This window comes from Lonchura striata, chromosome 2, assembly GCF_050655825.1.
Source record: "Lonchura striata isolate lonStrDom1 chromosome 2, ASM5065582v1, whole genome shotgun sequence".
Lineage (NCBI taxonomy): Eukaryota > Metazoa > Chordata > Aves > Passeriformes > Estrildidae > Lonchura > Lonchura striata.
The window spans coordinates 113,237,238-113,249,496 of NC_140704.1; positions in this window are offsets into that span (position 1 = coordinate 113,237,238).

The window sequence follows — 12,259 nt, forward strand, 5'->3', positions numbered from 1 at the left end:
TTCACTGATTTTGCAATCAATAGTGAGACAGAAGTTCAGAACACAATCTAAGAAGGTCATAGTGCTGCCACTGAAGATAGTCTGGGGAAAGGTCACCTAATTATTTTGTGGTTTATGATGTTTACAGCTATGGTCTGATATGTAGCCATGTGTATGCAAGCTCATTAAGCCCTAATGCCAGATTTGTAATGAAAACAATCTGTTTTTAAACTCAAGATTTGATTTTCTCATTTGCAACATTTTTGTTGCAAAAACTCAAAAGCACAGAACTTTTTCAAGATGAGTACACAAAATCCAGATCTTCTCATTATCTTATTAAATAAATGCAATAGATGAAAAAATTAATTTGTGGGAAAAATAACATTTTCTCCAATTATAATGGAATGTTTCAATTCAGACAGTCACACACATATCCAGAATGATTAATTCAGGCTTTTTTTCAGTGAATGATATGAAACTGGAGGATGTGATAACTTTGTGCAAAATGTTTGCAACAGACAGGAAGAAAGTCATGTCAGGAGAGGTTTAGACTGGGTACTACAAAAAGGTTCTTCACCCAGAGGGTGTGCTTTTTATCATGCCAATATCCCCCCTCCCTTACACAACTGGCTCCATTTTAAAACTCCCCCCTCCCCTCTGGTATTCTTTCCTTTGGATAGGGCATAACTAACTCAGTTACACTGTCATCAGTGGTAGTTGTCACATCTTACAAGGTAACATAAACCATTAAAGACCCTTAAAGTTCCTAATTTCCTTCCACCAGGGAACTGTCCATGATCCACACTGTTGCACCAGTCACCCTAAAACTGCCCCCTCCAGGGGAGATACCTGGACATTTCACCCAAACCTGAACAGATATTAACCTGTTGAGCACTTATGTTTCATGGGTTTCCTCAGCCCTCAACAGATCAAGCCTGGTCTCATCACTGGATCCATGAGTATATTTACTCAAGGTAATGTCTTTCTACTCTTATCCTTTCTTCCTCTTTCTTTATTTTCTTTATACATTTTCTTAAATATTTTTATGCTTTTATATTGCTATATTTCTAAAGATGAAAATCAAATTGGCTCCATGCCGTCTTTCCATTGCAACCAAATTGTTCTAAAATGAACCCTACATATATATATATTTATATATGCACACTGTCATTTCACTCTAAACTGCCCCAAGGGATCTATTTGCAAAAACCTCAATTCTTGCCTTCAGGGGCCAGTTGTAACAAATGTGCCAATGAGAAATTACTGCCCTTATATGAGAGTAACTTTCTATAAATCATGAAATTTTCAGAATCCATAAAAAACCACTACAGTTCAGAAAACAAAAAAAATTTAAAACTTATTAGAATTTCATCATATTTTCATGTATGCAGATGTCAGGTCCTACCCAACTTCCCTCGGATCCAAAAATCCAGAGTTAGAGCGTTGCCAAAACTCTTTGTTCATCCAGAGCCCATCAGCTATTCAGTAGTAAAGTCAGGCAATTTCATTTAAAAATTTCATTTAAAAATTTCATTTCAGACCAATTTCATTTAAAATGTTACCAACATATACTAACTGAATTTACACATACACAAAGAATTTGTCCAAAAATTGGCAATTTAGATGAATCTCCTGAGCAAATATCTGAGATTCTTGACCCTCGTCCTGTCTTCTGATTCTTCTGATATAACTAACTGGTTTTGTTTTGTTTTGTTTTGTTTTGTTTTGTTTTGTTTTGTTTTGTTTTGTTTTGTTTTGTTTTGATTTGTTTTGAGGGGCGGGGGGTGGGGGACTGGCCTGTGTTTTTTGGTTTGGTTGGTTTTTTGTTGCTGTTTTTTGTGTTTGTTTTTTTTTAATTGTTTATCTTCTTTCCATATCTGCCTTGGCACATGTTTGTGGCTAGAAAAGGAAAGGAGGTCAGCTTGCTCCAATCTGAAAACAGTGAGATAAACTGGTGCAATTGTCTAGTATGTGTGCTAGAGTGCCCTTGCTTTCTAAAAACAGTGAGTCCTACTTCATCCACTAATCCAGTGATAATTTTGTGATTGCCACATAACTGCTGGTCTATATCCCAAGTGGCTGGAGGCATCATGACTTCTTCACTAGGCAGATGCCTTTGTCCAGGAGAAAAGCAGGCACAGGTGAACTGTCAGGACAGAGGGCCTCTGTTACTGACACCAACATCAGCTAACTTGGCACATACATTCACATACTCTGTGACAACACATTTGTGCAGTGGCCCTGAAAGGGCAAAATCATAGCAAATGCATTTCAATGCAAACACACACAAAAAAATGTTCACTTCAACTAAAGAATTCCTACATTTTATGGTATCTGTAGCAGCACAGAAATCCCAGCATCTATAGACCAACATGCAACACTGACAGCACAGTATCTAACATCTATGGCAACACAGCAAGGGGACCTCAGAGGAGCAGCAGAGCTCACAGTGCCACTGCTAGAGCCACTCAGCAGCTATTCAGAAACACTAACGAGGCACTACATTAGAGAAGGCATAAGAGGTTGCATATAAAAATAACATTATAGTGTCTTTGTAGAAATCATGTGGTGCTGTAGTCTCATCCTGGCTACAGTACTGGTCACCTTCTCTTAGGAAACATATTGTTAAGGCAGAGGCAGAGACTGCTTGAAGAGGAGTGATGAATCATCAAGGGCATCTCAGAGATTAAGAGAGATTGAGATTAGAACTGTTTACCTTGGAAATAAGAGAGGATATGATCAAAGTGTCTGAAGTACTTCAAGTGTCTAAAGGACAGTGGTGTGACTGAAAATTACTCTTTTCTATGTCTCAGCATAAGAGTTGACTCAATTAAATTAAACTGAGGAGAAACTAAAACCGACTCAGGAACCTGAGGGTGCCAACAGGCCCTTGTGACCCTGCCCAGCTTCCCAGATACCTCCCGCACCCTTTCCCTTTCCAAATAGCCAGGGATCTAATTTCAGCTGAGCCCAGCACCATCAGTCCATGCCCCAGAGATATCTCCAGATGACCCACGTCACTGTGTCATTGCTTTTATCTCTTTGGCTGACCCAGATCTACTGCTTCCATCTCCCTGTTTCTCATGGGTCCAGCAGAGCCAATAGATATGACCCTGCCATGTTCTGTGGAGTGGCCCTCAGCTCCTGGTCCTGTTCCTGTGGGAACTGCCTGCGTGCAGCCACCTCAGGCCACCTGGCACAGGAGGTCATGCAGCCCCATTAAACCCCCTATGGCCACTGAGCCCCAAGGTCTGGTCAGCATGTAAAGGCACAGCACAGCCCTGCTGGCTGCCTGAAAAGGGTGTTTAGCCCTGGTGGAACTAAACCCCATTCGGATTCCTCTCGCCACCAGTATTTACCCAGACAATGCTGTAAATCTAGGTCCAGAAATCATCACATTTTTCTAAATCTGATGCTAAACTATCAAATGCATGACTAATAGACTAAAGATATTGGAAACTCTTTAGCAAAACAAAAGCTTTTTTTTAAAAAATTCAGTTTAGTCACCAGAAGTCACACAAGAGCCCAGTCATACTCAATCTATGAATTGACATTGCTGTACTTGACTCTGGGTATCCAAGTTACCTTGGTTAAGAGTGATCTCAGATATCCTTGCACCCTATCACTTATACAGATGACCTCAAGGGTCTCTCAAACATTCTGTGATTCTGTGATATATTAAAAAAATAGTAGTTTAGAAATTGAATCCTTTACAGATCAGTGACTTATGAAAAGCCATCAATCTCTTCCTTTGAAGAATAAAGAGTGGGCATTATTTTTACTCCATCTCTGTCTAAGGCACTACTCTCGTGAGACTTCCCTGCTCTTAAAAACAGGCCTAGAGGACAGTGTTCTCCAACAGCAGAAAGTTTGAAAAGCTAGTAAAATTTGTGTTTCCTTTATTAACATGCATTGCTTCTGCCCTCTAGGGCCTGAAGACCCCTTAAGGACCTTCATAAATAGTTGGACTATTTTATATTTGCACTTCTGTTTTCCAGCTAATAGATATGCACTGCTCAGTTAAGACTAAGCTCAAATTTTCACTTTCCAGCCACTTCATTTCATGTCCATAACTTCAGTGGTTAAAGTCAAATTTATTGTATAAGTTATTCCAATTGTGAATTACATTTTTTGCCGTCTTATAAAGATGGGCTAAATATTAAATTAAAAGGAAGCACATAAATTTTGCTGTATACCTAGAAAAGAGGTTTGGATATTTGTTCCTGTGAATATGGCTGTCACAAACATAGCTGATTATTCTGTCAGATCTTAATCAAGGTTCATTTTTATGGCTTCTTCAGGTATATTTCCCTTTAATTTGAAGTTGTAAAACATGAAGATAGCATTAATTAAGACTAGATGTATGAAGGGAGATAAGAACCACAGTGAGGCTCTGTAAAAGGTCGAAGAAATATTTGTCTTCATAAGTTTAGCATGCATTACCAGGAAGATGATGTATGTGTTGAACTTAACTTTGAACAAGGAAATTAAAATAAAATAAAGCATTTTATTAAGTAGGAGCTGTATGCATAACTAATACAGCTTATCTGATATTCGGTGTTCTCCAAGTGAGCATGCTAATGTATAGGACTTAGGAGCTCCGCTTTGTTTCTGCTCATAGATAACAAAATTCTACTCTATTTATCATTAAAATCATTAAATGACAATGAGAAAAAGTCCTGAAAATCAGGAGAAAATTTTGACAGTTTTGCTGCAGTGTTTTTGACCAAGTAATACTCTTACTTTGAAAGTGTCACTTAGTCACAATAAATGCAAGACTAATAAGACACTTAGCAGTTTTCATCAAAGTATTAGTGCAATCAATAATTGACAGTGGTTTTTTTCCCATGACCATGATGCAAAATTTAATCTTTTTGACCTCAGTAAGTATGCAGAGGAAGACAGTTATATTTTGTAAAAACTTGTAAAAGCTGGAGCAGGACCTGGTGACCCTGGACAATAGAATCTTGAAAAATCTGTCCATAAAGGTGCTTGAAAGGACTCTACTAAGGTATATTCAGATCATGGTTTAGGTGGTCCCAGGTCTGAATGGGATTAAATTGCATTAATGTCATCCTTACCTTGCTTCAATCTAGCTCTTGTTCCCAATATGTCATACTATCAAGGGTCAAAGTATAGCAAGAATATCTAATACCTTATAGCATAAAGTTTTTTCCAGTACAGTGGAACTTGTGAGATACAAGGACATGACTCAGGTAAGCTATGCAGAATCTTCCATAAGAAGATTTTTTGTATGCAGTCCAGTAATAGAGAGCTTGAATTTAAAGTGACAAGAAGCCCTTTTACAAACAGCATCTATTGATTGAAACAGCATCTATTGATTGAAGGCCTCTTCTTGTTCACATTTATTTTTATCTAAGTAGAAGGCACACAGAAAAAAAAATTAAAAAAGGAAGGCAAATAAAAACAAACAAGCAAAAAAAAAAAAAGAAAATAAACATAAAAAATAGGGGGGAAATGGTAGAGATGAGGCGAAAGATTTTGTGAGATTGTTCTGATTCCATACAGTTGTTTTTCAGTCACACTCAAATAGCCTACCTGCAAGCTGCTTCAGAGAGCAGAAATGCTTTTCCAATTTCTTGTGATGGCTGTACTGCCAAAATGTTACATATATTGGAAGAGGCCAAGAATAAGTGTCATGAAGTATATTATCATGGCAAGAAAAATGACAGCTAACTTCCAAGAATAGCATGATCTTCAATGTTTATTTAAGACAGTATGTGAAAATCAGAATCAGATTCTTCAAATAAATTAATTTTTCATTTTAATCACTTAGTTGGAGTATTTTGATAGGTAGGTACTTAAGACTTTTAATTTCACAGAAGACATAACAGAGCAAATGGATCTTCTTTCTTCATGGCCTTCTTATACCTAACTATCGAATGGACCCAATATAAATCTGCAACTTCTCAAGTAAAAAATGAAACCATAGCTCTTATGTTGAGTCCCACTGCACTCTAAAACCTTATTAAAGAGAATAGTTTCTTGTGGTGTTAAAAGCTATTCATCAGGCATCAGTTTGCATTAAATATAGTTAAACCCTTAAAAATTTCATTTGATAAAGAAACTGAGTATGGTTGAAAGATGTTACCTCAAGGAAAGTTCAGCATTTCAAATTAATGATTGAATCTTTGAAATATTATAGCTACAAATATTAAATTGTTTAAGAGTAGTAATTATAAAGTAGATATTATAAATAACAACATATGGCACCACTGTGAATATAAAGCTGAATTAATTCCTGAGGCTCTGATGCCATTCAAAAAACTCTCACAGTTTATGACTGCAGCTGAGTTCTTGAGTGAAATACAGCCTTGTGTTTACTCCAGGGCTATCTATTATGCTCCATGTTATTCAAATGGATTCTAGTGTTCATCCTCATGCTTTGCCTTCGAATTGTTCTTCCCCAATCATTAACACAAGCTTATAACTTTTTCCCTTAATACAATCCTCATTTTATTCAAGAAAGAACACATCTGAACAGATACATTGCCTTATTGATGCAACAAATCACATAGTCCACAAATTCACAGCCTTTCAACATTCATGGCTGGAGTAAAGGGAGCAATTTTATATAGAAAGGAAGATTTAGAGGTATTTAATTCAGCTTTTCATCTGGATAAGAGAAACCAATTCTGGGCAGCCAGCTGGCTTTGCACAGATCAACCTTGATTCATGAAATCTAAATAATTATATCACAATGACCTTCTTGAAATTAATCTAAATATAAACCACCTGGAAACAAGGCTCATCAGCCTAGCAGAGGCAGGCACAAAAAGTTCCTGATATAGAAGTCTCCTACAGACACGCAGGAATTCATACTGCCTTGACAGAGTTGTTATACAAATCAGAATAACCAAGTAGTAGATAAAGATAAGATATTATAATGAGCTACACTGTAGGTGTTACAAAGCTGGTAAGAACTAGAATGCCATATATGAAAGTTTTGTAGTGTCTTCTGAGAACTATGTTAAGGATGAATATGGCTTTACTAAGGCAATGTCTGTCCTGTTTCATATCCATTTCAGAAATACTATAGGAGGCATACTGTAAACCTAGCACAAGAAATCTGAATGCTTTCTACTAAGTTGAAGGGTCTCTGCTCAGGAGTGCAAATTGATCACAGAAGAAACAAGCATGCAGTTTCTATCCCATGAAAATGTAATTATTTATTATGAAGAACCAAAAGTTTGCTGAGGTCAATAAAAAATAAATGCAAGAGTAATGTCCCTGGTTTACAAAATATAAAAACAAGGGAACATGAACAGTGAAAAACAGATTGACTTCAGAACGATAATTTAACAGTCTGTGTTCAACTGAAAAATTTCAGTAGGACTTGCACGAATATTTAGACTTTTGATTAACGTGTCATCTTACTGCCATTTCCTGGTTTTGGCACTCCAGTTTGAGTATGTGTGCATTATTTTAGTAACAGTATTTGTTCATTATTTTAGCTTCTGTTTATGTTGACAAATTAAACATTCTTGAGAACATTTGCAGAAATTAAAGTCAATAAGTCTGAAATGGCCAGCATCTAGGCTGTCATTCTTTGGACTCCAAAATTTAGGACCTGAGGGAAAAAAACTATGGGAAAGGATAAATTATTTGAATACCTTATCTCCCAAAGTATGACAAAATTACTAGGGACACTGCCAGCTGGCATGAACCAACTAATCTCTATTATGGTATCAACACAGTATGTCCAGAAAAAATGTAGTTACAATTTTGAGGTGGGAAGGAATTTGCTGGAGGTAATTCGTCTGCATCTGCAGAGGTGATTATTCTCCTTTTCTGTGATGTTCCTTACAGTAGGACTTAGTTTCTCCACTGTAAGAGAACAATCCCAAAGCATACTCACTCTTAGTACTTCATACTGTAGTCCTGATTATTCCAGCATGCCACACTAAGATCTTGGCACATTTCCCAAATGTATGCTCTAATTTATTAAAATGAACCCCAAAATTGTGGAATTCTGGTTCTGCCCATGTTCTGTAAGCCTTAGTAGCATTTGTTAGGTTTGGCACCTCAGAAGTGTGTCGGTAGAGATCATTCTCTTCATTCCCTTCATATTGTCTGGTTATGACATCTCTAATGTATAAATATGGCACACACATATGGTCATTTGATAGTTTATCTACTCATATGAACTCCCAGTTTTTCTTCTCACTTAAAACAGAGTTTTTGCTGTAGTCCTGTAGCTTTTCTTGGACATTAATCCCCAATTATCAGGCTTCATTACTGTGAAATTATCAAGACTGCAATATTTGATTTAATTGATCAGCTTACACATTGCTGCATTCCATAACCTGTCATTAAATAATTTGAATTCTATATATAGCATTTTGACACTAAAACATACTGTCTTACAAATCAAGTTAGCTATGCTGCTAGAGAGCTTGCTATGTAAGGATTTTTTTTCTGTTCCTCAGGAAAACTTGGCAGAGCATTCAGCCTTAGAAACAAAATATAGCAGCTGTAATTGCTCATTACACTGTTTAGAATAATAACCTGTATTAGATGATCATCACCTAAAATCCCAAAAGTTATTTCTCTGTATTTAAACCAATTACAAATCAGTTTCACATACACCAACACAAAACAAGAGTCTGTGTTTATTAATCTGGATTTATTTAATAAATTCTAATAAACAGAAGATGTATCCTATTAAGAAAAATGAAAAATTTTGCAAACCTGCCAAGATTAAAGGAGGCACATGTTTTTCACATCCTTGTCTATAATGCTGTGCTGCTGGAAGATTACTCTGGAATGGTAGTAGACTACAAGTAGTCTGCAAGCCTCAATAACATTAATAGGGTGATTAAAAATTGTGATGATTATTAAAAAGACTTTCAACAAAACTGGCAGTTTTTCCAAGAATGAGGGTCAGAAACTTTATGGAATTGCTTTTTTCCTCTTCTATCTTGCAGTGAATAGTAAAATTGCTTCCTATGTATTGTCCTATTTCTATGTCTGGTTGTGAATTGCTGCCCTAAATAATGAACTAAAAATACTAGTTCATTTCTGTACTGTATTATGAATGTGTTATTGTCACAGCAGGTAATTACAATCATTCACAGTGTGAATATGAGGTCTGAATAGTAAAATTGTCCTGAAAACAGTCTTTTTCTGTGAATTTATGAATTTTAAGTTTAGCATGCTTTACCAGGAAGATGATGTATGTGTTGAACTTAACTTTGAACACGGAAATTAAAATAAAATAAAGCATTTTCTTAAGTATGAGCTGTATGTAAGATGAATTTTCAATTTTACTTCTCGATACTGATTAATGCTGTGTCACCATTTAACACTCAGGTTATTCAACAGAACAGGCATCATACCTCAGAAGTCATGTAAGTGCAAAAACATTTACTGGACAATAAAAATAAGATCTTATGACAATATAATTAATGTCTATTATATCTTTATGGAATGAAGATGCAGGCAATAAATATACCAAATCATAAAAAAATCTTCTACTACTGCTGCGGCTAAGGGGAAGATTTTTAAAAACAGCTTATCAGGGTAAGAAAAAAATGTCTTTAGAGTGTCACTTAGTATCATTTATACAGGGAGGGAGGAAGTTTTCTATCGACAGGAGGAAAATCTACAGAGCAAAGAAAGAATAAATACTGCATTAACAAGACATTTTTGTACCAGTGATTGGAAGATTTGTACTTTATAGCACTGTGTGCTGAAGTTTTAAAAAAAAACTGTTTCTATTAATCTGTAATGACAATGTCTACCTTATAGTGAAAGATGTCTTCAGCAAATTTTGAGGCAGTAAATTTTCTGATTTTCTACTTGAGCTATGTTGCTACAGTAGTTCAAAAGACATTCAGTAAAATGACTTACTTGAATTCTAAAGTACATTCTTGATGTTTGAAACAGGAACATGAAGTTGAGCATTTGTCTACTTTATTTGATTTTCAATGTTGATTATTTTTTCTTTTGAGAAAAATATTGATTTCCTAAAATTTCTTTTGCAGTTTTTAAGCCCTCTTGTAAAATACATCTTCTTTTTTGGTTTTTCAGTAACCTACACAGAATCAAACATGATCACCTGGTGTGAAAAAAAAATTGTATGAAAGCAATTAAAAGATAATTCTTTAATGGCTTAATTGAAACATAATGTTTTCAACTGCCATTCTTTCAAAATTCAATATTTCATTTCTAGAGGTTAATGATTGCATACAGAGTTTCTTTCACTTTCAATTATAAAATCATTTTCATGTGGAAGTTTTTGCCTTCTAGAAGAAAATCTGGCTTCAAATTCTGCTATCAATATATTGGTTTTAGCCCAATGTTTGCTAATATGTGTTGGCTTATCTTTAGGTTTAACTAGAATAGCCTTGTAGAATGGTGAGATTGCTAAATATAATTGACCTTTTAAAAATTACTCTTATGGTATGTCCACATGACTAAGCCTTAGCCCTTGTTTGTTGTGAAATAACTAATAGGACTGTTTCAATCAATGCAATAATATAGGTCCAGAAATGTCATGAATTATGTTACAGTTGATATGAATAACAATCTTCATGCTACGTAAATGAAGTTATATGGCTTCTTATACATCACCAATACAATCACCAAACAAGAATATGCATACTTTTCTCTTCCATTTATGCTAGCATCAATGGAATAAACAATACTGATGAAATTATTAAATAAAATAGACAAAACTAATTGAGTCTCAGTCTCATTCATTTCAGTGGAGGTTAGCACCTAAATCATGTGTGGGATCATTCCTGCACTATATAGGAAAGGTAAAATTGATTTGGGAACCAATTTACTCCACTGGGACCTCTGCTTTTTATATATGACTTCACCTTTTTCAAGGGAGAAAAAAAAATGTTGTTCAATATAGAAGTTTTGAAGCTGGTTTTTTTCCTTGAGACAAGGGTCTTGGATGCTTAATTGCTGGAAGGAAAGTAATAGAGCTAAGGAATACTATCTGACCCATTTCCAAGAGCCCCCGGAATAGGTGAGATTGTAAAGTATATTCACGTAGCTTTTAAAATTTGGAAACCTTTGGCTCAAATTTAAGAGAAGACTTGCTTCCTTTTTTTTGTCTTATGCTATATTTTTTCCCCCACCAACACCTTGTCCATTGTGCTTGTCTATTTACACTTTGTGCTAACTTAAGCTGTTTCTAGCCTGTCATTAATTTAGAATTCAAAAAGCACAAAGGCAAAAAATATTAAAGTAACTTTATGTACAACATTTATGATTAATTATAGTCTATTCTCTTTACAATCTCATGCTATGAAGAATGAGAATTTTTCTCACAAAGAGCTTGCTACAGAGGCATTAGTTTTGTTTTGTTTTTTTCTTTGCTTTCTTAATTGATTTGAACAGAGAGGGATGTTTCAGTATGTGCTACCATTGCAAATCATAGATATATTCACTAGGAGATGAAATTCAGGATATTCTCTAGAGTATTTGAAGTGTTAATATAAGTGAAATATTGTGACTAGGACATAAATATTAAACAACAGAGACACTACATTTTGACACAATCTATAAGAAGGAATACATAAAAAATCACTATCTCTGCTCTGCCATGGCATGGTCTCATTTGGACCATGAAGGAAGCAAGCTCCATAATGACCATAGCACTTTCTTGGTGCTTCTTCTCAGCATTAGACTGAAGTGATGTGCAGACACTGTCTCAGTTTGCACTGCAGGTTTTAATTTCTGTAAGTTTGCCAGTGCAGAGGTTCAGACAGTAACACATGCTGCCATCTCCTTCAAGAGCATCAGAACTACAAGAAGATACATCAGCTGGTGGGTTAGTTTAGGATAATGTGATGAGAGAGTCCATTTATTTATAAAACATTATAAAAGAAAGACTGAAGTGATAAAGCATCCCTGATTTGTTCTCTTCCTTTAATGAACCTCTAGATCAAAAGCAATGTCAATGTACTTCAAGTTCATAGGCTATATAGGCAGTATGTGACAGATTCTGCTGCCAGTTGCTATTCACTTTGAGCAGTGACTTTTATCTTAGAGGATGCTATTGATGCTGGAATAGTATTTGAGATACTTAAGGATAACAGAATCCTGTATTAATGCAACACTGTTCCAGATTCAATCTGATTGCTTCTGTTAGTCACTGTGCATGTAATATTTATGTATCCTGTGTAAGAGATAGTAAGCAACTCTAAGGCGTGAAAATCTGATTTCAGTTACACCATATCTGCAGGATAATCTGCAAAGTTTGCAAAAGAACCATTTGTTTCCCTTAGGGCTTGACCAAGCC